The sequence below is a fragment of the Rattus norvegicus genome, chromosome 5 (assembly GCF_021556685.1).
Source record: "Rattus norvegicus strain SHRSP/BbbUtx chromosome 5, alternate assembly SHRSP_T2T, whole genome shotgun sequence".
Lineage (NCBI taxonomy): Eukaryota > Metazoa > Chordata > Mammalia > Rodentia > Muridae > Rattus > Rattus norvegicus.
Window position 1 is genome coordinate 27,383,461 of NC_141538.1, and position 27,190 is coordinate 27,410,650.

Sequence of the window (27,190 nt, forward strand, 5' to 3'; positions counted from 1 at the left end):
TTCCCACATTCGCTGTCATGTCATTCCTAAAGCAGATCATGGCAGCAAATATTGTTCCTTCTAACCTTCTAGTCCTCCTACCCTGCCTCTCTGTCTCCACAGCCACATATGTGGCCGGCAGGATAACAGACCTTCCAGTGGCCCCGAGGCACTGTGCCTGGGATAGAGCGATTACAGCATCAGACTGGGGGTCCTCGTGTGGTTCCAGTCTTCTTGATTCTTACTGTATCTTTGGGCAAGTGATTTAACTTCTAAGAGGTTCTGGGCTGACCTGTGAAAAGGGGGTCATTGTGAAGTTACCTCACAGGGCTGTTGAAGACAGCCTCTAGCACAGAGCCTCCAGCCCCATGAATCTCACCTTCTACTCTTCGTTTAAGGAGATTCTCTCTCGGGGTGTCCTTCCTGTGTCGTCTGCATTTGTTGTTGTCCGAATTCATCACATACACAAACTTCCTCTGGAATCCTTGCTGTGTGAGCCCTGCCAGTGTAAAGGGAACTCAGTGTTTTCCATGACGTTCCTGGTGTTCCCTCATAGTTTAAAATTGGGAGATCTCAGGAAAAAAGGAAGGGAGGGAAGATGAGGCATAAGGCAGAAGCAGAACGTTCCTAATCTGACTTGACAGTGGGAAGGAGGTTCCAATTGATCACGAAGGTGGTGGGATCCTGGAAGGCCCTGGCAGGATGATTCTGCTGGGGCGGGGGGGGGGTATTCTGTAGTTTTACAGAGATTTGATTAGGGTACCCTTCTGCTGATATATTAAAAGTAATTGCTTCCCTGTCACAGTTCTACCTTAAAGAACAGCAGAAGATGCACATTTCTGACCAGCAGGCCCACTGCTCTCAGCACAGAATTATGAGGCTGGCCTGCCTGGTGCTGTGTTGGCTTGGAGCGCCCCTCTTTTAAGTGCTGGTGTTTGTTTACCCAGAGTCCATTGCAACCCTGCACAGAGCAGTCAGCCCTCCTCCTCTGAGGAGCTTCTTCCTGCTGAGCTGGCTGACACCTGACTTGGTATGACGCAAGCTCAGTCAGTGATTTGGCTCCCCTTAAAGCATGGACAGGCTTCTGGAGTCCCGGGGCTCCCACTGCTCACAGCCAGAGGCAGAGCCCAGCTGTCCGCAACCCTCTGGGGACTCCACTTTGTTTACTGAATGGTCATATGGTAATCTCTTCCAACTCACGAACAGGCTGTGCCCGTTACCTCATCTGCAGTCCAATGACCTCACCCACCTAAAATGTAGCAAGTATGAGTCAGGAACAGAGCCAGCTAGAATCTCACTGGAGCCCGGGGGGAGCTGGGCAGGCTTCTCATGGGCTCAGGGAATCAGCTGTCCATCTTGTAATCATGCCCTAGCCTGGAGCAGCTCCCAGCCAAGTGGTGTGTTCTCTGTGGAGTGGAGCTGAGAGGTGCAAGGGGGGGACTCCCGTGTGCCCACACCTGGAAGTTGCTTATCTCAGGTAATGTGCATCATGTGTCATCCCTCAGAAGGGCCTCTGACTACAAGCTAGTAAAGCTGACCCCATGTCCTTAGCTCATCACCCCCGAGACGCTGACACCGGAAATAGGATGGAAAAATGCACCTTGCAGGGAGGGTGAAAAGCGTGTGCTCTCATAATTTGGAGGTAGAAACAGGACTAGATATTGTGTTAGTGTTTATCACTCCTTTTGAATTATATTTGCTTTCCCCTTCCAAAATATTGTACGTGATGACTGGGAATGTAAAATAAATTACCTTTGCTATAGGCTGCTGGGTTTATTAGCCTCGTTCAAGCTTCACAATGTAGAGGACAGTGTGACCTACAGTCGACTCCTTCCAAGGAGCTCTTGTATTCTCTCTCTCTCTCTCTCTCTCTCTCTCTCTCTCTCTCTCTCCCCCCGTCTCTGTGTGTGAGTGTGTGTCTGTGTGTGTGTCTGTGTATGAGTGTGTATGTGTGTCTGTATATGAGTGTGTGTGTCTGTGTATGAGTGTGTGTGTGTCTGTGTATGAGTGTGTGTGTCTGTGTATGAGTGTGTGTGTGTCTGTGTATGAGTGTGTGTGTGTGTCTGTGTATGAGTGTGTGTGTCTGTGTGTGTGTGTCTGTGTGAGTATGTGTGTGTCTGTGTGTGTGTATGTATGTGTGTCTGTGTGTGTGTGAGTGTGTGGGTGTCTATGTAAGAGTGTGTGTGTCTGTGTGAGTGTGTGTCTGTGTGTGTGTCTGTGTGTGTGTGTCTGTGTGAGTGTGTCTGTGTGTATGAATGTGTGTCTCTGTATTTGTGTATGTGTGTTTGTATGTGTGTCTGTGTGAGTGTGTGTGTCTGTGTGAGTGTGTCTGTGTGTGTGAATGTGTGTCTGTGTGAGTATTTGTGTATGTGTGTGTCTGTATGTGTGTATATATGTGTGTGTAGGTGTGTGTACATGTGTGTGTATGTGTGTATGTGTGTTTGTGTGTGTACAGAACCTCTGTTCTTTGTGCACAGAATGGCTTAAGTCTCTGAGTTACTCCGAGCTCTGTATTCCTTTCCTGGTTTCTTCTGAAGTGGCAGTTCATTTTGTTCTCCAGGGCTGGGGACTTGGCTCCGGTAGTAGAGTTTTGGCTAGCTTGCTCAAGGTCTTGGCTTCCATTCCTAGCGCAGTGGAGGAAATCGAACAAACACATAAAGTAATTGAACTTTATCGAGGCATAACTGGGCATTAAATGCCGCATCTATCTGTGGCACACAATACAAGCTCAGTGTTTCCCCTACCCCTTTCTGTGCTTACGGTCTGAACCAGGGTTTCAAGAATGCTGGGTAAGTTTCCACTGTAAGTCACATCCCAGCATTCACCCCTGCTGAAGTTTTGCCCATGTTTTACATTTAAGGCAGGCGATCTATGGTATCCATGCTATGTACACTGGAAAGAGCAAACACATGAGAAAACAAGGCCAGGACGTAAAAGAAAGAGACAACAATTTAAACAGCCCCAGAGGTCAATAGTGTATTTGGATAAGCTCTTTATATCAAAAGGACTCTTGAGGGTGGAGGGAGACAGGCCATTTTCAAGAGCAAATGTTAATAAACTCACGGTCGTCCCCTTGACTAATAGAGATCAATTAGCAATATAGAATCCTTAACTCCTGGTGTGTGTGTGTGTGTGTGTGTGTGTGTGTGTGTGTGTGTGTGTGTGTATTGTGTGTTTTAAATACTGGAGAAAGCCAGTTTTAGGGTGCTACCTATCTGATAGTCTGGAGGCTTTGGGAGGCAAAGACATCGCTCTAACGAGCAAAAGAGCAAGGGTCGTTATTTCCATGGTGTTTGCAGTGGACTCCTGGGCATGCACTTGACACATTCTTCCTCGTTAGCAGGCAGAGAGCAACAGTGGAGAATACCCAAGCGTTTCTCCAAAATCTGGGCTCCAGGCACGTTTTCCCATAGGCTGACCAATGCCCTCATGAGCCAATTCCTCCCAGCCCGTTCAGAGCCACTTCTGCTTCTGGCAAATAGTTTCTCAGAGCTCAGGTAAGTCAGCACTGCGGAGAACCAGAGACTGTATATTTAAACAATTACAAGCCTGTGTGCCTCAGCCTCCTGCTGCCCTGTCACAGCAAGATGGTGTAATATGTGTGCTTTACATATCAATAGGAGAGGAGGCCATTTCCAGATGGCGGTACCTAGTTCAAAGCCACCTTTTTATGCAGAAGGAAGACTGTGTGACCTCCCTCCAAGTAAATGCGTTTTGTAAGCCCTGGGAATGGATGCTTAAAAAAAATGGTTCTGGACTATATTTCATGTCCAGTCCAACGTGTGGTGTGTGCACAGCTGCTCTGGGCTGGCATGTGGTAGCATATTAAAAGGAAGATTACCATTTCCAATTTTTCCCCTTCTGAAAGCTTGATATGCATATATGAAACTTGTGGAAAAAAAATAGGCATAATGAGACAGGGAAGCCAGGTCTCAAGGCACTAGCCAGCACACATCTGGAGTTTCAGCATTCTACAGATAGTTACTTATTCCCAGGAGCCACAGCCGGAGTGGGAATGGTAGCCTGGTATCCATGGTGAACATCCCTATCTCAGTGCGCCAGGTGTGCGTGCATGTGCTTCTGTGTGTGTGTGTTTGTGTGTGTGTGTGTGTGTGTGTGTGTGTGTCTCCGCACGCGAGCGAGCGTTATTTCCTGAAAGGCTGTCCTCTGTGGGGGTGGGGAGGAGAGAGGACAAGAGAGGAGAGAAAGGGGAAAAACAGAAGGGAGGTAATTAGGCGCCACCTTGTCCAGTGGAACCTGCACAGGAGTCTACAAAAGGCCAGGCATTGGAAGGGCCTGTGCAATCAGAGCATGCGCGCAGGCCTGCTTGCTGCCTGCCAATCCACGCTTGTTTCTATGGGGACGAGGCCAGCGAAGAGGAACCCCAGGGTCAGAGAAGACACACAGATAACAACACCAAGCAGGGTGGGTCCTGCCGCTTGGCTCTTGTGTACTTTTTGATATCAGGTTTGAACTGAGAATCCTAATTCATGCTATTTGCTACCTCTCCTGTTAAGACGTTGGGAATGATTTAAACCTCACAGTCCGTTATTTAGAAGAAAGCTTCAAGGGACAGTTAAAAAAAAAACCACACTAATTTATTTAAGTGTTTTTTTGTTTGTTTGTTTTTGTTTTTTGTTTTTTTTTTTTAACAAGTCTTACAATGTAGCACAGGCTGAACTGGAACTCTCTCTTTCTAACTTCCTCTTCCTGTCGCAGTTTCCCGCCTCAGCCTCCTGAGTGCTGGGATTACAGGTGTGTTTCTCCAGCTCCGATTGAAGGACATTGCTTGTGTAGTGTGACTTATTGGCTGATTTTAATATTTCACTCGACCGACAGCAAGAAGGAAGTGCTGGGACCTGTACATGGATCTGCCTCACAGAAGACGAACTCTACCGGGGCTGAGAACCTTTCCTGGGAAGAGAGTTTGTTACAGTTTTTAGATTCACAAGATGAGTAGATTTTGATTTAAAAAATTGAGCCACAAGACCACGAGATTCCAGATGCTTCATGTAAAACAATGCCCCACGGGGAGGGGAAGTGTGGGGTCCTGCTGGAGGCCACCCTTAGAAGGGCTATAAACAGCAGCTGCTTTTATTGTGCGTGCCAAGTGCTGCCTATTAGGAGAGAGCTCCCAACTCCTTGTTTCTCTCTCTTCCACCAGATGTGACCAAGCAGGAGTTTGTCAGTTTAGGGGGTGGAGGGGTGGATCCCAGATGGTGGGAACCAGGAAGTGGGGCGGTACAGGGAGCTTTGGGAAGTCTGTTCGTCTGTAGTCCCCGTGCGCAGCGCTCTGCAGCTGAGGCCAGAGGGGAAAGGGTGCCCGAGATGTGCGTTCTGCAAACTCAAATACGGACTGAAAGAGGGCAGGGTGGATCCCTGCACGGAGAAGTGTCGATGGAAAACCAATGGAAGGGGCCCTGCGGATTCCCCCCCCCCTCCTTCCCGCCTGCCAGACGGAGGACAGGAAGGGATAAACAAAGGAACCCCACATTGCTGGGACCCAGCAGGACCCAGGTGATGCAACAGGATGATGTGGGCTGGAAAAGACAGAGGCTTCACCCAGCTAGCAGCACCTGGCCAAGGCTTCATCAGTTCCCTGTTGGCTGGGCATAGATGTCAACCTCAGCCACACCACCTCGAGTTAATTAAGCAGGGGTGTTTACTTGTTGCCATTTAAAAAAACCATGACTTCAGATACTCTTAATCTCTCTTCTCTCCAGGTAGAAGACCTTGGAGGCATAAACAAAACCAGCCTTCTCTACAAGTTGCTCCCTGCTAGGACAGCCCCTAACTGAATCTGAGGAAGAAGTGTCAAAGCTGTGTCCCACACGGAGATAGCTCCTGTCTTCAGTGCGTGGGACAGGCCCAAGGGTCCGTCGGGGACAGCTTGTGATGTTTTTTTCTTGTTCGTTGTGTGGAGGTAGTCTTCTGAGGTGCAGAAGAATGCGTCCACGCCTGTTTCTGCCACAGCGATTTCCCGATTACACAGTAGGGGAAACCCCCACATAGCTGGATGGGAATAATTCACAAGAAAATTATAGCCAGACTAGAGATTTATACAGGCCTTCATGTGAGCCCAGTAGATGCCAGGGAAGCTCTTTGCTTAAACATGCAAAGATGTTCCCTATGGCATTATTTGAGCCTCAGAGATTTGGAGGGTGTGTGTGTGTGTGTGTGTGTGTGTGTGCACGCACACACACACGGCGCGCTTCAATTTTGTTGCCCTGGGGAAAGAACCTATTGATCTTTGACAAAACAGAAAGAAGGCTTGGATAAACTACTTCACAAGAAGAAAGATGTATTCAGCTTGTGGTATTAGAGGGTTTGCCTATCAAAGCAGAAGGGGAAACAGCACAGTCTATGTCATAGTGACCAGGAGGAAGACAAAGGGGATAAAGGATGGGGACAGGGTAAGGCACAGCCTACCAGACCATCTCTTGTGGCTTCCTTCTTTCCACGAGCCCTACCTACCTTCCAGGTCCTTTGCACTGCCTTCCAATGACGCCCATATATTATGACTCCGTCATGCAATCAATTTACCAAGCAGGCCAGAGTTCTCACCTCCCAGAATCTCATCACCTGGTACACAAGCCCCGGCTATATGAGCCTGTGGGGGAAATTTCATGCTTATAGCAACTGCCATGCAACTGACGAAGCAAAGAAGGTGGTTTTTGAAAGACGCTGACTGAAAATGGAAGATAGTAAACAAGGCGCATGGTATCCTGTACTAGTCCTATGTAGGAACTCATACCTGAGGTCAAATCACTTCGAGAAGAGGAGTGAGCAGATGAGGGGGTACTCATCTCTCATCCCAACCAGTCCATCCTGGTGGCTAGTGAGCCCCAGCAATCCTCTTGACTATTGCCTCCCCATAGGACTGGGGTTACAGGCACATGACGTAACCATGTCTGGCTTCTTACATGGGTCCTAGGGAATCTTAATTAAGGTCTTCGTGTTATTCTTGCTCTCATCATGCTTATTGTTAAGCTATGTGAGAAAAGTGCCATCAACTGCAAACAGCCTACAACTGAGGCTCCAACTTGAAGACAGATGACTCAAAACTAGATGAGCGTCACTGGTTTTATAGTGCGTGCGCAGAGAGGGCTCCATTGCCCGGATGCCGGAGGAGGAGGAGGACGTTGAGTGTCTGCTCTGTTATTCTCTCCTTTATTCCTTTTGCACGGCAGGGTTTCTGACTGAATCCCATGGCCCTCCTGGCTGTTGCCTCTTCATAGAATGGGGGTTACGGATACAGGTAGTCACGACCAGCTTCTTACATGAACCCCGAGGATCTGAATTAAGATGTTCATGCTCGAGCAGCAAACTCTGGCTTTGAGATTTGAAAATAATAGTGACAAATGATGGTGTGGGTGAGAGGCAAGGGGAACTGTTCCCTGGTGGAAGCTCTGTCCTGCTTGGCCTTTGGGGGTTGGCAGAGGGGAGGAGCTTGGGAGTGTGGCTGCTGGGCAGGGAGGACACTGTAGAACGGGTGGGTTGGAGGTGTAGAGAGAGGCGGCAATGCCTGCTGGTCCTGTGATCTAACGAGCTTGGCCTCTAGGGCTCTGCAAGTGGTCGCATCAACAACCACACAGGCCTTCCCTCCTCCTACTGTAGCAGTGTGGAACTTGAGAATGGGTTGGACAAGACGACGCATCTGTTACCAGCTTTTACTTCAGTGCCTCTCATTCTCAGGGCTGAAAACGTTTCATCAGTCAAAACCCAAATATGTGAGTTAACCAAATAAACTCCATGAAGTTTATTAAGAAAGTAGGCCTCCGATGCTCTCATTGAATCTCTCTGTCGTGATAAGGACCCAATTCCTAGAAGATCTGAAATGTATATGGTAGCCATGGCTTATTGTGGCTCTGGTAACAACAAAGCTATTCGACGCCTGCTGCATGTTGCTGTAAGTGATGTCAACGATGATGTCAAGAGAGCCGTAATAGAGTCACTCGGCTTCATTTTGTTCAGGATGCTGGAACAGTGTCCAAGTGTGCTCTCTTTGTTGTCCGAGAGTTACAACCCTCACATGCGCTATGGTGTTGCAATGGCCCCGGGAGTCTGCTGTGCTCGTACAGGAAACAAGGAAGCAATTAATTTACTAGATCCAATGACCAGCGGCAAGGGGCTCTGATAGCCTCAGCTCTCATCACGATCCAACAGACCGAAATCACATGTCCAAGAGTAAATCAGTTCCGGCAGCTGTATTCCAAAGTCATCAATGACAAGCATGATGATGTCATGGCCAAATTTGGCACTATTCTGGCCCAAGGCATACTGGATTCAGGTGGTCATAATGTCACAATCTCCTTACAGTCCAGGACTGGGCACCCTCATATGCCTTCTGTGGTTGGCGTCCTTGTCTTTACCCAGTTTGGGTCTCGGTTTCCCCTTTCACACTTCCTATCATTGGCTTACACTCCTACCTGTGTCATCGGCTTTAACAAGGATTTAAAGACGCTGAAAGTTCAATATAAATCAAATTGTAAACCATCTACGTTTGCATACCCTGCCCTTCTGGAAGTACCAAAAGAAAAAGAAAAAAAAAAGAAGAAAGAAAGAAAGAAAAGAAAAGAAAAGAAAAAGAAAAAAAAGGAGGAGGAGAAGGTGGAAGTGGATGAGGCAGAGAAGGAAGAGAAAGAGAAGAGAAAAGAACCGAACCAAACTTCCAGCCGTTGGATAATCCAGCACGAGTTATGCCTGCCCAGCTGAAGGTCTTAAGTGTGACAGAGACCTCAGAGACCAGCCTTTCAACCACTCTCCATCGGGGGCATCATAATTCTGAAAGACACCAGCGAAGACATTGAGGAACGCGTGAAACCCGAGTCAGCACATGACCCAAAGGTAAAAGAGGAGAAGCAGGAACCAGAGCCCCCAGAGCCATTCGAGTATATCCATGACTAGGGCCAGGGACCCCACCTGCTCAGCTGTAGATGACTGTCCTGGCACACACTGAAATGTCGTGAGGGAACCCCACGCTGAGACCCGCTCGATCCATACACCATTGCCTACGCTGACATAAGGAACCTGTGTCCCGAGTCTTTGGTTAAGAAGATTCTGAATGTTCAGTGTTCTCTTTCACAAAATTGGTTTTCAAATAAATATATTAAAATCTCCACAAAAAAAAAAGGAAAGTAGACCTTACCCTTCCATCTCACCCTACTCAGAGCGGGCCAACTGGGGCTATGTTTCAATATTCTTTTTGTATTTACATATGCATTTCTATTTCCTGGGGTAGAATTGTCATGCAACTTTTGTTGTATGTTTCAAGGAACTCCACTCCTTTTCTCCTTGTTTTGACCCACCACCCAGACAGAAATGGCTTAGGACAGGAAGGACTTATTTTGTCCTGTGCTTTCAAGGGACACCAGTCTATAGTGGCGAGGAAGGGATGACAAGGAAAGCCTTGGCAGCTTGGCTGGAAGCCCTGTGTACTTCAGTCTATTGGGCGAAACAGAGTTCCAGTTGGAACAGAGGTGGCAGGCAGTAACCTTCCAGGCCTGCCACGGTGACTCAGTTCTGTCATGGGTCATGGTGGTTTTAGATTACCCAGAAAGAGCCACCTAGAACACCTAGGGGACCTAGTGTCCTAACACATGAGCTTGTGAGGGGCATTTCAGATTTAAATCACAGCAGATGCTACCCATGGATGAGGGGCCCAGAACTTCCTTTTCACTGCTTTCCTTGACAAGGAACTTTTCCCCTTCACCATCTCCCTAGTCTAGTCTGTATCGTACTTTCGTTTGCTCAATATTTAGTGTATGCTGTCTTATGAGTTTCCCGGAGACTCAGGAACAGCTGGCAGCCTCACAGTCTTCCTATACACTTGAACTCCTACTCCGGTGGCTGTAAAACTACTTGATGCTGTTTAAATTTTAATTCTTTTACAACTAAGTTGGAAAACTTGACAACTTTTTAAGACTGTTTGGAATACCTTTGTGATGTAAATCGCCTCCCACTGGTGGACTTAATGAAAGTTCTGTACAGCCAGAATCAAGTGTTTCTAAGAAATCTGGGTGGGCAAACGGAGATGGCTTGTAAATGCAGATGTACCCTGAACTGAAGTATTTCATCTGAGAAAAAAAAAAGACATATCTCGCAAGTAACTTTTATACTAACATTGGATTGAAATAGTATTTGGGGCAATCATAGGTTGAATATGGTGTGTTATAAAAAATGAATCTGAGCTCAATTCTTAAGGCGACAAACCATGTAAAGTCACACCCCGGTGTGCGTGTTGTGTTTTCCCAGGACAGGACTGGACTGAGTTGTGTTTGTTTTTTTTGGCCTTTTGGTTGCTACGCATTTATCAACCTTTGATTTCATGCCAGCGTTCTGGATCTCCTCTTGAGGTGGCATTCTCTGTCCTCTGGCCAGGAGGAGTGCTCCTCTGGCCCGGCAGCTGTCACGCTGACGCCCCTCATCGCTGACATCTTGGAAATCCTTTTATTGCTCTGCTGCGGTAAAGCCTTTTTCCTGGCTCTGGCTGGCTTCGTTCTTGTTGAACCCCTTTGTTTAATGAAGCATCCTCTCCAGCAGTGACCTGAAAAAAGTTCGTGGGAGGATAATTTTTTTTTTCTTTTTCTGCAGCCTCATGTGTCTGAGAGTTCTGCACACGCCCTGATACAGCAGTTTGAGGAGGTGAGCCCAGTATGGAAACTATTATTCAGAAATTGGAAGCCACCGAGCCATTGTCTTACAGCTCCTTTGTGCCACCGAGAAATCCTGTCACTTGACTTACGTCCTTTGGATGTGAACTTTCTCCAGCAACCGTCCTTTCTTGTTCCTCTGGTAGCCTCTTCCTTTTTCTCGGCGCTGCAGGGACTTTCATGACGGTGTGACTCGCTGTGGGTCATGACTTCCAATTCTGGGGAATGCTCCTGACCTACTTGATCCGTGATTTCTTCTCCACTTTTTTCTTCATCTTTTCTCTTGGGAAATCTTTAGCGTTCGGATGAAATAGATAGTTATTGCTCTGCGCTGGTCCCCAGCCATCCCTTCTTTTTGATTTCCCACCTATGTCTTTTGCTTTCTTCTTTAAAGCATTCCTGGAACGTTTTTCCTAACTCTTCTGCTCGGTTTGTATCACTGCATGTTTAATGCCCCGAAGCTCTTGTGAATCTTCTTTTTCTTTTATTGCCTCCTGCTCTTGTCATGTGGGTGTTGTGTTATCTGTATCTTGTCTTCAAAAATAGTGGTTGTTTTAATATTTTTTTCTTTTTCACCACTCCCCCTATGTTTTAGGTTTCTTACACCCTTTTATAAAGGTAGTAATTCTTGGTTGCTTGGGCAGTTAGCTGCCAAGGGTGGGGTCAAGGTTCCAGGCACGGTAGCTTAGGGGAATTCCCCAGGACAGCTGCATTCGGTGTTTCCTCCAGAGCTGGTCAGATTTTCCAGTAGAGACTCTGCCAGTCTCCTGCCTCAGGGGGTGGTGGCATCCTGGATGCCAGCATTCTGGGAGCTGAATTAGTGAGAGAGCTTGGAATTTCAACATTCAGCCTTCACTGCCACCCGCTTCTTTGAAGCACTCCAGACGGCTGTGGACTACCCCCTGGCAGATAATTATTTCTGCAACTGCAGACTGACCCAGAACTCTGAAGCCTGGGAAACTAGTTTTATTTGCATATGACTTTTAGAATCGGGCTGTTGATGAGCTTGGCTGAATGGTGTGCCTGATCACACGGTCACTGGTGCCGCAGGGACATAGAGCCTGCTCTGTCCCTGTTCCCCCACCGTGGTTGATATTTCTTGGTTCTCTGTCTCTGTCTCTTTCTCTTTCTGCCTCTGTCTGTCTCTCTCCATGTTTGCTCCCAAGAAACACTTCATCTGGCTTGGGTGTTTCATAGCCTGGGCATCTCAATGTAGTCACACTTTCCCGCCCTACCAACTCCCAATGGGCACAAAGCAGAAGCTGCCAGCAGAAGACACAGTACCACATAGAGCCCAACAGACTTGTCAGAGAAATCATAGCCCTTCCCTTTCCTTTCCTCCCCAGACGTAAGGATGTGAACAAATAGACCTCTGTTCCTGATGAAAGGAGAGTCACTTGTCAACTTGTCACTTGTTCATTGGCTGTCAGGTGTCTCATCAGTAATCTGCCTTACTGTCCAGGTCAAAATACCTATGTGTTACATGTGTGTGTGTGTGTGTGTGTGTGTGTGTGTGTGTGTGTGTGTGTGTACATGACACGATACTTAGAGTAGATAGAAGTCAGGGGATGTCTTGCAGGAAGGAGTAGGTTCTTTCTTTCTAAATGACTTAGTTTCTTTTCTATTGCTGTGAAGAGACACCATGACCACAGCAACCCTTGTAAACTCTTGTAGTTAGACTGGCTCACAGCTCAGAGGTATCATCTGTTATCATCAGGGCAGGAAGCATGGCAGCATGCAGGCAGGCATGGGGCTGGAGAGGAGCTGAGTGTTCTACATCTGGATCTAAAGACTGGAGAGAGAGAGAGAGAGAGAGAGAGAGAGAGAGAGAGAGAGAGAGAGAGAGAGAGAGAGAGAGACTGGCTATGGCTTGAGCATCTAAAACCTCAAAGCCCTAGTGACACACTTCCTTTAACAAGGCTATACCTCCCAATAGTGCCACTTCTTATGGGCTATGAGGGCCATATTCTATCCACCACACATCATGTGGGTCCCAGTGATCCAACTCTGGTCATCAGGCATGGTGACAAACACCTGCTGAACCAACTCTCCGGCTTGATTCTCTTTTTGTTTTTGTTTTTTTCATTTTTAGAGAACACAAATTCCACTTCGTAGGAGTACTTATTTTCTTCTTCTTTATGTTGAAAATCCAAAAGAATGCTTGTATTGTACCAGCTCATCGACACATGCCTGTAATACCATCACTCAGCGAGGCAGGATTCTATGAGCCTACGTTTCTTCCATGTACATGTGTATGCTGTGCATATGTGTGCCTATATGTATACACACATATATGCACAGGGGTTCCTGTTGGGAGTCTATGTGAATTGCTCTCCCCTTTATTCCCTAAGTCAGCTTTTCTCACTGAGTCTAAAGCTTGCTTGCTTCAGGGACCCATTCTTTCTCTGTCTCCTGAGCCCCAGGGTTAGAGGCTAGCTGCTTTGTCATCCCAGTCTCCTCAACCCTTAAGTTCAAGAATTTCGGACTATCCTGGGTAACATTTGGAGATTTGGCATCTAAACATCTGCGCACGTATGTGAACACAGACACACGCGCGTACGCGCACACACACACACCACCAGTACAGGCACGCCACACACCACACTATACCACATATATGTCTTCAATGTGTATTCTCACCTTTATTAAATTTTTTAATATACCCCTCAACCCCCGCCCCGCCCCTAACCTCCAGTTTGTGTTTTCTTTTCTTTTGGAAAGAGATCCGAATTTATTTACTTGGAAGCTTAGAGTGTCTTATCAGCGATTGTTTAGCTTCTGTTCTTCTAATGCCAAAGGGGGAATTCTACACTTTTATTAATTTGGCAGTTTTACTTTCCTCACTTGGGGGTCTACTCGGCTGGGAGACAGATTTGCGGTCAGCTGTCCCACAGTCCTATTCTCTTCTAGCTCGAGTCTGAGAACGTCTTGTCTTTCCGGTGGGGTTTCCTAACATCTCTTACGTGGTTTTATTTTTTATTCTGTACGTATAGATTTAACCCTCCTTTGATGTAACCATTATATGCCTTCCATTCGGCTTTTGGGAAGCGGAGAACAATTAAAACACTCAAATTATCAGCTTTCATTTTCACTGGTTATCCTGTACTTGGTTTAGGTAACCAAGCTTTCTAAGAAATGCTTCATAAGTGTGATTATGCCAGAGTGGATACTTTCTCTCCAATGGCTAAGAGGAGAGCAAAGTTCCAAAGTTCCTCACCAGGGCCCGAGGAGTGCTGGGGATAAAATGCTCATGAGCAGGCCATTCTCAAGATGCTGTGATCTGATTGGCCTGTGACCACATACCCAAGAAGCTATGATCTGATTGGCCCGTTTTAGGGCCCAGTCAGCGTCCACACCGGCTCTCCAGGTGGTTTGGTGGATCTTGGAGTAGTGGTGCGCACCTTGTGCCTGTCGATGGTTTTTTGGAATTAGGAAAAGAAAAAAAGAAAATACCAGGAGTAAAAAGGATGACATTGGAAGGGAGGGGAAAGGCAGAGGACATCGCAGAAAGAGAACTCAGGATCTCGAGTGGCATCGAGTCTCAGCTCTTTGAAAGGTTCAGCCCCCGACTTTACCCTTAAGTGTTAGCCATAGTCTAGATGTACTAGTTATTTTCATTGTTTCGGCGACAACATACCTGAGAGCCACAATATAAAGAGGGAAGGGTTTATTTTGACCCATCACAGGCAGGAAGAGATGTGAGCAGCGGAAGTATGACACGCTAGTTGGCGTTGTATCTGCAGACAGGATGTAGAGAATGTCGGTGCTTGGTTGGTGCTTGGTTGAGTTTCTCATTGAAAGTCCAGTCCAACATTTACATTGGGTCTTCCTTCTAAAGTTTCCTCTTTGGAAACCCTTCACAGAGATACCCAGAGGTATTCTCTTAGGTGACTCTAAATTCAGTCAAGTTGACAACTAGCACTAACCGTCATGAGTGTATTCCTTCTCAACTTGATATCTAAGGACATCGCTTTTAGTTGTAACACTGGCTGGCCATGATGGCACACAGTTTTAATTCCAGCATCCCGGAGGCAAAACAGGCGGACCTCTGGGAGTTTAAGGCCAGCCTTGTCTACATAGAAGTTCCAGGCTAGCCAAGGCTACATAGTGAGATCCTGCCTCAATATAAAAACAAAAATAAGCTATAACATTTCAAGTCTATTCATTCTGGGCTTATGTTCGTTCACAATGCAAAATAATTTTAGTCCAACTTTAAAAGTCTTCATAGTCTTAGCCATTTATACTGTTTAAAAAGCCTAAAACTTTCCGAGATTCGAGGCATTTTCCTAGTTGTGAATTCTTACAAAATAAGTGAGTTACATACTCTCAGTATACAATGGTAGTGAATAAACCTTCCATTAAAAGAAAGCAGGAATTGGGACACAGCAAGGAAAGACTGGGTCAAAAATAATACTGAAACCAAGGAGGGCAAACAAGCCTCACGACTTCATCTGTAGCATCTCGGTCTCTGGGTCACATCATCTGGGTAGCCCCACATCTTCAGCTCTGTTTCCTGCATCATATATAACCTCTTTCTTGGCCTTACTTCACTCTGTTCCCAAAGCTTTCCTCAGAAGACATCTGGAAGTTCCGACATCTCCGATATCCTTCAGGCTCCGTAGTCACATAGACTTTACCTTCCCGGCTTCATGTAGCAGCTTTTCAGAGCCTTCTGCTTCCACACATCGTATCAGCCTTATTACCTTGGTATTGATGCAGAAGAAATGCAAACTAATAAAATTGATGTTATAGAAGATTTACTAATAAGATTCTCTTAGGAGATATTAAGCCATGCAAGCAGAATTTAGCTCGAAAAGCTCTACTTCCAAATACCTCAAAGATAAGTAATACACTAACCAGGACTGTTAGAGTCAAGGGAAATTTAAGATGTTAGGGTGTTCATTCACTAGTATTGACCAACCCTTAGGACCCATACCCCTGAAAGAACTTGACTCTACTAGGCAGCTCAAGGGGATGGTACAGGGTCATAACCACCATTAGGTTCCCATTAAGGTCTACATGCTTGTCAGAAAATACATAATTTTGCTAAGATGTCCCTGGTTAAAAAATATTTAAAAAAATAACACTGATATACTTAAAATAATTCTAGCAGTATCTTTGCTGTATAAATCTCTTATCTGGCCAAGCGGTGATGCTTGCAATCTCCCATTTCTGTTTAAATTGTTCAAAGTGTGACCTGGGGTTGTGACTGAAAGAGATTGAAGGATAGCAGTGGTGGTGGACTGTATAATCTGGCAGTGTCTATACCTTAATAAAATCTTCTGTTGAAGGCCAGCTCTTCCCCGGTCATTAGCCCCAGCTGGAAAAGCACGGTTAAAGAGATTTTCCTTGATTCATCTTTAAGTATGTGGAGAGATTCCTTACTGGGAAGGTATATTATTTCTATTACAAGATTTATAAACCTATAACTTACGACTACAAAATCGGTGTCATGTGAATGACGGCCCAGCTTCTTCTGCTATCATCTGGAGGTGTTACATGGCTTTCTTCTATCAAAGCTGTGGTAGCCCTGTGCATTTTGGTGGCTGACTTTGGGAAAACACTTCTTTTTCTAGGTAGCTTTTTTTGGGGGGGGGGCGGGGCAGGATCTCGCAAAGCACAGGCTGGTCTTGATATCACTGTATCACAAGAGTTCCCGACCTTCCTGGTTCTGCTTCCTGAGTATGGGGATTGCAAGTCTGCACAGTCGTGTCCAGCTGGGCAAGGTGTTTATTTTTCCATTTTAAGCAGAGATTTATTGAGCAAAGCAAAGTAGGAATTCTGGAGAGAGAGATCGGAATGGGTTGTTCTGAGCCTCCTGGAGGAGCATAGCATCCTTGACATTGTTGATAAGGGAGCCTCAGGGGCAAATTAATTTGCATTTTTATAAGCTAGAACATTTGACAGGTAGGGTCTTGCCCTCAAAGCACCTTCTTTTTGTCCCAGTGCAAACCAAGATTTTTCACTTAATTAGGTCTTTGCTAATCTCTTTAACAGTTATATGTGCTTGTCAGCAGCTTTAGACTCAGACACATTCCCCTTTCTTGCTAATTGCACTTTCCCTACCTTTCTGCTTTTAGCATTTTGTAAGCCTCAGTAAACAGTGAGCCACCATCATGTGTTATACCACGTTAAAGTCCACTCTCACCCTGGTTCTCATGACATGGGTATCTGCAACCAGATTCTCTGCTAGAATGCAACATGAATGGCCTCTAGTCCAGGTCCCAATAGCATCTTTATTCAACTCTGAAAGCTCACGAGCTCAAATTTACGGTCTGCATTTCTGTTGGCATTCTGGGCTTTTGAACTCCAGCCAGAATGACCCGTTGACCTCTGCTTACAGCAAGGCCCTCAGTGGCTTACAACTTCAAATGCTTCCACAAAACCATTTCAGAAGGCCCAAGAACCACACGGTCAACTTTCTCACAACCACCCCACTCCTCAGAACGAAGTTTCTTAGTTCTTTCATTGCTGTGACCAAATACTCAACAAAGGGCATCTGAAAGGGGGCCTATGTTGGTTCACAGTTCAAAGGAATGTGATCCATCACAGCAAACATGGCTTCTGGTGGGACAGTTTGGTCCATGGAGCTGACCAGGGAGCAGTGGAAGGAGAAAGTCAGTACTTAGATGGTTTTCTCTTTTTTGCTTTTGTTGTCAGTCCAGGATCGCAGCCTAGGGAAGTCAGGGTCAGTTTTCCCTCTTCATTGATGTCTTTTGCAAAACCTTCTAACATGTTCCGGTAAGTGTGTCTTGTAGGCGATTCTCAGTCCAGGCAGGCTGGCAGTCAGTGTTAGCCAGCAAACCTGCCTGTCCTTCTGAAGATCACATATAATATAAACTGAAGACTGACAGACAGGTAGAATGAATCCTGACGTTTTATTTTCTAAATAAAATTGTTAGGTAGCCAGATAGGAAGTGTTGTCATTAGAGGGTGTTGAGGATGGATATTAGGGCTCTGTTGAGACCCACTATGGAAAATCTGGTCCATCCTGGTCAAAGCAATGGAATTTATCTTTGGTCATGGGTGGAGACATGGCATTAAAATTTTCATCTTATTTTACATACATGGGTGTTTTGCTTGCATGTGTGTGGGACTGGAGTGCTTGATGTGGAACTCACAAAGAATCAGTAAAAAGTTTTTGTTTGTTTGTTTGTTTGTTTTTTAAATCAATCTCCTTAAAACAGTATCTTTTAAAATCCAAAGATTTTTTTTTTAAAACTCAAAGTTTCTCAACTGTGGGTTCCTGTAAAATCAAAGATAAATCAAATGCTTTTTTTTTTTTTTTTACTTCAAGAGGGAAGGACCAGGGCACAGTCACAGTCTGAACAAAGCAAAAACCACATTGTAACAGTATAAATGACTCTAATTCCAGCATCTGGGATTCACTCATGATGTTCTGCGCCATTTCTCTGACTCTGACTTCTGCAGCACCCGTGACTTGTCTCTTCTAGCCCCCAGCTGGTTCCACTTTGCTGTTCTTGGTTGTCATCTCATGGTACTGGAATCTTCAAAACTGCCAGAGTCCCTTGCTACCACCGGGCTGCTCTTTTACCAGTAGCCTCTACTGAGCCATCTTTGGGGACTCTAGCACTGCCACACAATTCCAAGCCTGAACTGCTATCCATAACCCACTCATGCCTTCAAGACCAGTACCACCTGGTTGACACTTACATCACCAAGTTTGGCTGCCAGCACAAGTATCAGCCTTGCCCATCTCTGGAACACAGCTTCTGTGTGCTGACCCCTGAGGAAACAGTTCCCAGAGGGTTTTAACTCAACGATGCCTGTAGGCTTACATTTTTCAAAACCGACTTTTATAAGGGTTCTTAAATACTTCAACTTCCCTTCTAGCTCACCCACCAAAAGTAGGGGAGAGAGATGGTTAATAAGACAAAAGGGGTGTGGATCTGTTTGGAAATAGTTCTTTGGGAGGGTGATCACAGTCTTCGTTGGCAGGACATCATCTGTCAAGTCCAAAACATCAAACATGAGTTAATAGTGGTAGTCTGGTCCAATCGGCAAACACCCAAAAATGAATCAGTAGCAGCAGCTGGATACAGAAGAAACTGCGTTGCAAGGTGAACCAATGCAAGAGTGTTTTCTCACTCCCTGTGGGGCTATATTTATATTCTTTCTAAACATCACATACCCTCTCAAGCATCCACTCCAGCAAAGCATCACATGCCCTTTCACAACACGGTGTTGTTGTTTCCAGAAAACAGCACGTGTCTGTTCTCAGCCAAACATCCTCTCGTAAGACACCTTCTAGAAAAAAAAAAATCACACAGCACAATGGAGTCTCTAAAGAAACCAGAAATTTCTACTTCAGTTGCCCATCTCTTCTTAATCCCAGATGATTCTTCAGTCCCAAGATATCAGCATCCACTGTTGGGACAAAGCAGTGGTTTTACTTCAGTGGTTCTGGTCTCTTGTCAATCACAGCTGACTCTTCAGCTCCTGCTCCCCAGATACCAAAGATGCTTCACACATAAGGTTCTACAGAGACTCCCTTCCCTCTGAAACCTCACACACCAGGCCTTTAGAGTCTGTACTGCTTTCAACATTGTTGCTCGGAAGCAAACTCCTACGGAACAGTTGTGCTCACAACACTCAATGGCCTTTCTAGCCCAGCGTTCCGAAGTTCTTCCAAAACAACATGGTCAGATCTGTCACTGCAATACTCCACTATCCTGGTACCACTTTCTTTCTCTCTTAATCACTGTTGCGTTTCTTTGAAGAGACGCCATGACCAAAGCAACTTGTATAAAAGAAAACATTTAGTTTGGGGGGTTTCCTTACAGTTTCAGAGGATTAACCCATTGTCGTCGTGGTGGGGAGCATGGTGACACACAGACAGACGTGGTGCTGGAGAAATAGATGAAAGTTCTACATCTTTATGCACAGACAGAAGGAAAAGAGAGAGCTTGATCTGGTATGGGTTTTGAAACCTCCAAGCCATCCCCAGTGACACACTTCCTCTAACAAGGCAACACCTATTAGCATAGGCCACACTTCCTAATCCTTCTGATTCTTCTAAAATAGTGCCATTCCTAAGGACTAAGGCTTTTAAATGTACAAGCCTATGGGGACCACTCTTATTCAAACCACCAACCCCAATTACCAAGTTTGTTAAAGTCCTTATCTCTAGCCAAAGGGCAAGTGTTCCCCAAAGGTACCTTTTACCTTCTCTATGAGATGCTTTCTAAAGTTGATTCCATAAACAGCATCCATCGATGTAATTACTGTGTGCTTAATACTATTAGATTTTGCAGGGAAGCCAAGGTTTCATCTTTCCTTTCGCCTGTGTGGATTGAAAAGACATATTCTAACCTTTGTGCAGTGCTTGTTATAACAAAAAAATAGTTTTCTTATCCTCTAACACCAGCTTTTGAAGAGCCAAGATTAAGTTCTAAAACTGCCTGTAGTTAGTGTAGACCCCACATGTTGAAGGCCCATGTCACAGCAGGTGACAGTTATACGCCAAGGTGCTAGTTATACGTCTCCACTAACCAGTTTTCTTGCTACCTAGCTGTAAGTGAGGAGTTCTCACACCCTGTTCCCCAACCCACACCTAGCTAGAGAATTTGCTAGAGAAGCTCAGAGAACTCAGGAAACAGTTTACTTACATTTACCGGTAAATCATGAAGGATCCACACTTGGAAGATTCAGGTGAATGAGATGTGCAGGGCCAGACACAATGTTTTCCTCTCTTATCCCATGTGCACATACAAGTGTTCACCACTTGGAAGCTTTGGAACCTCAAGATTCAGGAGAGTTCATAGTGTTTACACTTTAGTCTCCATTCCCATCCTGGAGGTATGTGGAGTTCAAGTCTCAACTCTGTTCATCTGGTCTTTCTGATGAGCTTGAGGCTATAAAGGGCACCCATCACATGTTACTAGCCACAAACAAAGATGTGATTATAAAGGATTCATTATGAATAGCTGAAGGTTGTACCACATCTTGTTAGCTATGTACCTGTTTTTTTTTTGTGCCAGTAATACATATATATATATATATATATTGAAAAAGAAAGAGCAGATTGATATAGTTTTATATAAATATTTCTTCCTCCTCCTTCTTCTCTTCTTCCTCCTTCTTCAGAATTTCTCATTGTATCTAAAATAAAATTTAATTTTATCCTAGTATGTATATGCACACAAAATCATGGTTGACATTGGGTGTGGTGCATCTGCAGTTCTAGGCATGGCTAGGGCATCTGGGACACTGTGATGGTTAATCTTGGTTATTGACCTGATCCAGTCTGTAATCAACTAAGAGATAAGCCTCTGGGTGGTTCTGTTAAGGGTATTTTCTGGGAAGACTGAGTAGTGAAGGCCCTCCTTCAGATTAGGCGGTACCTTTCAGCAGTGGCCCAGATATAAGGCCTGAGGGAAAAGCTAGCTGCTTTCTGCCTGTCACTTTTTCCTCTTCGTTGAGAACATCTAGTTCTTTTTGCTTCTGTTGCCACCGCTGTGCTTTACTGACGTGTCAGAACCCAGCTTCTTCAGCTGTCCAACGTGGGCTGAAGACCAATGTGTTAGGAAACTTTTATTTGTCAGAAGTAATTTTCATCTTGGAGGCTCACCACCTCTGTCTGCTAACCTAGGCCTAGTCCCGGAAGCTCCTAGCCTCTACATAATCTTATCTAGGTCTAAAAGGTCTCCAGCCTCTGTAACTTGTTGCTGACTAAGCTCGTACCTTCTTAGTTCTTTCTGAGTTTTGGCTGGCTGATTCAACTCAACTGCTCTGGCTCAACCTCCTTTCCAAGCTGACTGATTCAACCTGATTTCTCTATGCTTCTCCTGGATTACTCAGCTTGGCCGCAAACTAACTCTGGAGATCTGGTCCAATCTTTTGGCTCTTCTCATTCTCTGGCTCTTTCTGTCTTCACCTGTGTCTAGCCTGTTCTCACTTTAACCTGTTTCTTAAAACTCGCCCAGGAAAACTACCACCTTCTTTTGGTACAGCTTCCCTTTTATCTCTCTTCCTGTGAGACTTGGGCATATCTTGTTCTGTCAAATCCTTTTCTGATTCATCACTTTGTTTGTCACTCAATGACACATTATTTTTAAACGTTACAAACTAACCTTGCCTTCACTGTTTAGGATTAAAGGTGTATACTAAGAGCAATCTCGAAAAAAAAAATGTGTTTCGCAATCTTGGTGTTCACAGTGTGATCAAATATTTTGCAACGTAAATGGCTCTCCAGAAATCCTCAAGGCCTTCAGTGCTACCCTGGGATTTCCAAAGCATCCAGCCTTGTGGAACTGAGCTACTGGGTTAGTCTCTCCCATGTACAGACAACCTTTGCTAGATTACAGCCTGTATGCTGTTACAAGGGCAACTCCCCTTAGAGAAGAGATTCTCTCTCTCTTAGAGAATCCTGACTAATACAGACTGTGTCCCCTGTGGATAAGACGAAACAAATAGAAAAAATTTTTCTTTATTATTCTATGACAGTTTCACATGTGTATATAGTGAATCTTTGTTATTTCCATCTCTATTACCCTTTCTCATTTTCCTCCTCCTACTGAAACTCCTCTACTTTCCAAGCCCCTCTAATACTTCCATGTCTTCTTTTTTGTGTGTGACCCACTAAGTTTAATCAGAGTCGCTTCACTGGGGGAGGATACTTACCGGAGCATGACGACTTATCAGCATCTACACTTCTGAGGAAAATGAAATCCTCTCCACCCGCAACCATCACTTCCCCAGTGAAGGGCGAGAGTCTCATGGGTCCCTTTCCGATTTGAGATATGAGCAAGCCCCATCTAGTGCGGGTCTTATGCAAATAACCGCAGCTTCAGTGCGTTCATAAGCACCGTGACTGGGTCATGCCCAGAAGACAACTCCTTTACTGCATGGTCACCCATCCTCTGGCTTGTAAACACGGTCTTCTTCCTCTTTACTGATGTTCCCCGAACCTTGAAAGTGGTGAATTTGGCTACTTACACGTATTTTCATTAACTGCCACCCATATAAGAAGCTACTCTGATGAAGACTGAACAGTACTACTATCTGAAGGCAACTGGGGCTTGTGTAGTGTTTTTAAGGTAAAAATAAGAATCTCGAGGTGAGATCATCATGGTGTTTGGGTCTGCCCCCAAACTCAATGACTTGTATCCTTGTAGGGTCTTGACTGGAGCATCAGTCAAGGGAAGTCAAGTCTACAGGGAAGAAGGCCATGTGAAAGCGGAAGCGGAGGCACAGTGATCTTATCGTAAGGCAAGATATGCTGGAGTGACCAGAAGCGAGAGGAGGCACAGAAGGCTTGGCACCTTTAGAGGGAGTGTGAGTCTGCCAACACGGTGATTTTGAATTTCTGGCTTCAGACTTATGGGAGAATTGATTCTATTGTTTGATCCATGAAGGTTGTAACAACTCATTATGACAGCCCTGTGACGAAGTACCACAACCAAGGGAACTTACAAAAGGAAGAATTACTTTACCACTTATAGTTCCAGAGAGATATGTAGAGCAGCAGGCTGTGAAAGATACCCTGATTCCTTGTCAAGATAGGCTGAATCCCCGGAGACCCTAAAAGGGATGGCATCCCCAGTCTCCCAGGAGATCAGGTCCCTCTTACGTAGCCACAGCCCCCACAGCCCCCTGTAGAGAGGTTTGAAGCAGATCAGTCACATAGGGCAACACTCTAAGCCCCTCCTCCACAGGTGAGGATGTGACCACAGGTCACGTAGGCTCAAGACAGATCAGTCATATAGAAGCAGGACCACGCCCCCAAATATGTAGATGAGGTATTCCAAAGCTCTCAGGCCAAACCAATAGGAAGTACCTGCTGCTGGACCCTAACCCATCTGGAAACTGTCTTTAAGACTCCTATTCAGAAGGATTAAAGGTGTGCAAGGATCATGCTATCGTCTGAGAGCTTTTGTCAGGAGAGCTGTAACACCACTCCTTGGGTGAAGACATCTGTTCTCTCAAAATCACCACCAGAAGCTCTCCTGCACCCCTCCTTGCTGGTTCAGGCTGGCTAGAAACGGAGGCCGGGAAGCACCAGCAGCAGAGGCAGCAGAAAGCTGTTTCCCACCCCCCCCCCGCCCCAGTTCTCTCCCCTTTACCTGAACCCACGCATCTAGCCAGACCATGCATGCAGCCCCACAGAGATGCAAGTCTATTACCATCATGGTGAGGAGTGCGAAAGCTGTCCGGTAGGTATGGGCACTGGAGCAGCAGATTGAAGCTCACACCCTAGTCTAGAAGCAGGAAGCAGAGAGTTCACTGAGTATGAGTCTTCTGAAGCCTTAAGCTTGCCCCAGTGACACATTTCTTCTAGTAGGCCCACACCTCCCAACCCTTCCCAAACCTTCCTAAATAGTTCCACAACTGGGGACCAAGAAATCACATAGTAGCCAGTGGGAGTCATTCTTATTCAAATCACCACATTCTATTCTCTTTTCTCCTTGGTCATATCACAGTGCAAAATTAATTTAGTCCGACTTCAAATGTCTCATAGTCTTTTAATTCTGTTTAAAAGTCCAAAGTCTTCTGAGACTCAAAAGACTCTCTTGATTATAACTTAATTGTGAAAAGAAAACCCAAACATATTAAGTACTTTCAACAACATGCAATGGTACATTATAATTAAAAAGGAAGAAATATGAGCATAATGATGATATACTTGCTCAAAGTAAGATGAAAACTGTGCAACACAAACTCCAAATTTTGTAACTTCATAGCCAGTGAGAAGGGCTTAGATGGCTCTGCCTTTCCAGCCTTGCTACCTGCAAGACAGATCTCTCTTGGACTAGCCTCATTCCCTGTCTGCATTGGTGTTAGTGGGTATCACATGGTCCCAATCCTTGTAATATCGTTGTGTCTCCAACCCAATCTGAACTTTGCTTTGACAGCTCCTCTGAATAGCATCTTGGGGTTTTCACACAGGAATTGCCTTGCTATATATTGCCTGGTCTTGTGACTCTCTTGTACCACAGATGAGACTCCCACAACCCCTTTCCTCACGTATCTTATCCTTCATGACTACCATGGACAACGTCACCAAAGGAAACACCTAGTATCTCAGGATCCCAGGAACACAGGATCATAGGACCACAGAGACTGTTAGCTGTACTCCGAGGAGTTCTGACACAAACAGGATCACAGGAGGGACAGGCTCCAGTCAGAGACAGCAAGGACAGGTAACACTAGAGACAACCAGGTGGGGAGAGGCAACGACAAGAACATAAGCAAGAGAAACCAAGGCTACTTGGCATCAGAAGAACCCATCTCTCCCACTACAGCAAGTCCTGGACACCCCATCACAATGGAAAAGCAAGATATGGATTTAAAATCACATCTCATGATGATGATAGAGGACTTTGGGAAGGATATAAATAACTCCCTTGAAGAAATACAGGAGAACACAGGTAAACAGGTAGAAGTCCTTAAAAAGGAAACACAAAAATCCCTTTAAGAGTTACAGAAAAACACAACTAAACAGGTGAAGGAATTGAACAAAACCATCGAGGACCTAAAAATGGAAATAGAAACAATAAAGAAATCACAAAGAGAGACAGCCCTAGAGATAGAAAACCTAGAGAAGAGATCAGGAATCATAGACACAAGCATTATCAACAGAATACAAGAGATAGAAGAGAGAGTCTCAGGGGCAGAAGATACCATAGAAAACATTGACACAACCATCAAAGAAAATGCAAAATGCAAAAAAGCTCTTAACCCGAAACATCCAGGAAATCCAGGACACAATGAGAAGATCAAACCTAAGGATAATAGGTATAGAAGAGAGTGAAGACTCCCAACTTAAAGGGCCAGTAAATATCTTTAACAAAATTCTAGAAGAAAACTTCCCTAACCTATATATATATATATTTCATCCTTAAACAAAAGAATATACCTTCTTCTCAGCACCTCATGGAAACTTCTCCAAAATTTACAATATAATTGGTCACAAAACAGGTGGGATCCCCAATATGCTGTTGAATGATGAGGAGATGGAGACATAACCTTGTTAGTCACCTCTTTGGTATTTTGTGACTGTGTGTGTATCTGTTGTATGGTCTGTTAACTAGATGTGTCATGTGTGACCCCAAACTCCCCCCCCAATGATTCAACAACCACCGTATACTTGAGCTCCATAGCATATGTTTTTTCTCATTAAAGGTTTAAAACCAAAAAAGAAAGAAAAAAAAAAAGAAATGAAAAGGGAGACGTAACAACAGAATCTGAGGAAATTAAAAAACTATCAGATTCTACTACAAAAGCCTATACTCTTCCAAACTGGAAAATCTGGATGAAATGGATAATTTTCTAAACAGATACAGGTACCAAAGTTAAATCAGGATCAGATAAACCATCAAAACAGTCTCATAACTCATAAAGATATAGAAGTGGTCATTAAAAGTCTCCGAACTGAAAAAGCCCAGGGCCAGATGGGTTTAGGGCAGAATTCTATCAGACCTTTAAAGTAGACCTAATACCAATACTCTTCAAACTATTCCACAAAATAGAAACAGATGAAGCACGACCCAATTCCTTCTATGAAGCCACAATTACTCCTATACCTAAACCACACAAAGACCCAACACAGAAACAGAACTTCAGACCAATTTCCCTTATGAATATCGATGCAAAAATGCTCAGTAAAATTCTTCCAAACCGAATCCCAGAAATACATCAAAATGATCATCCATCATGATCAAGTAGGCTTCATCACAGGGATGCAGGGATGGTTCAGTATATAGAAATCCATCAATATAATTCACTATATAAATAAACTCAAAGAAAAAAATCCACATGATCATCTCATTAGATGCTGAGAAAACATTTGACAAAATTCAATGCCTCTTCATGTTAAAAGTCCTGGAAAGATCAGGAATTCAAGGCCCATACCTAAACATAGTAAAAGCAATATACAGAAAACCAGCAGCTAACATCAAACTAAATGGAGAGAACTTTGAAGCAATCCCACTAAAATCAGGAACTAGACAAGGATGCCCACTCTCTCCCTACCTATTTAATATAGTACTCAAGTCCTAGCCAGAGCAATCAGACAATAAAAGGATGTCAAAGTGATACAAATTGGAAAGGAAGAAGTCAAAATATCACTATATGCAAATGATATGATAGTATACTTATGTGACTCCAAAAATTCCACCAGAGAACTCCTACAGCTGACAAACAACTTCAGCAAAGTGGCTGAATATAAAATTAACTCAAAAAAATCAGTAGCCTTCTTCTAATCAAAGGATAGATAGGCCGAGAGAGAAATTAGGGAAATGACACCCTTCACAATAGTCCCAAATAACATAAAATATATAGGTGTGACTCTAACTAAGCAAGTGAAAGATCTGTATGACAAGAACTTCAAGTCTCTGAAGAAAGAAATCAAAGATCTCAGAAGATGGAAAGATCTACCATAGATTGGCAGAATTAATATAGTAAAAATGGCCATCTTCCCCAAAGCAATCTGCAGATTCAATGCAATCCTTATCAAAATTCCAATTCTTCACAGAGTTAGAAAGAGCAATTTGCTCTTTGGAATTCATTTGGAATAACAAAAAAACTCAGGATCGTGA

The 27,190-nt window shown here is 44.7% G+C and overlaps 1 long non-coding RNA gene and 1 pseudogene across 2 annotated transcripts in view; both read left to right on the top strand.

Annotated features, from left to right (window-relative positions):
- Window positions 1-25,785, top strand: part of Psmd1-ps1 (proteasome 26S subunit, non-ATPase 1, pseudogene 1) — a 90,303-nt gene extending 64,518 nt beyond the window's left edge. Inside the window, exons 3-4 of one of the 2 annotated variants that reach the window (XR_015620125.1) lie at window positions 10,573-10,623; window positions 22,769-25,785. This is a non-coding gene — a long non-coding RNA (proteasome 26S subunit, non-ATPase 1, pseudogene 1). The remainder of the gene's footprint in view (window positions 1-10,572; window positions 10,624-22,768) is intronic. The other variant, XR_015620126.1, reaches the window with a different exon arrangement.
- Window positions 7,100-8,984, top strand: LOC148005669 (26S proteasome non-ATPase regulatory subunit 1 pseudogene; annotated as a pseudogene).
- Window positions 25,786-27,190: the final 1,405 nt, after the last annotated feature.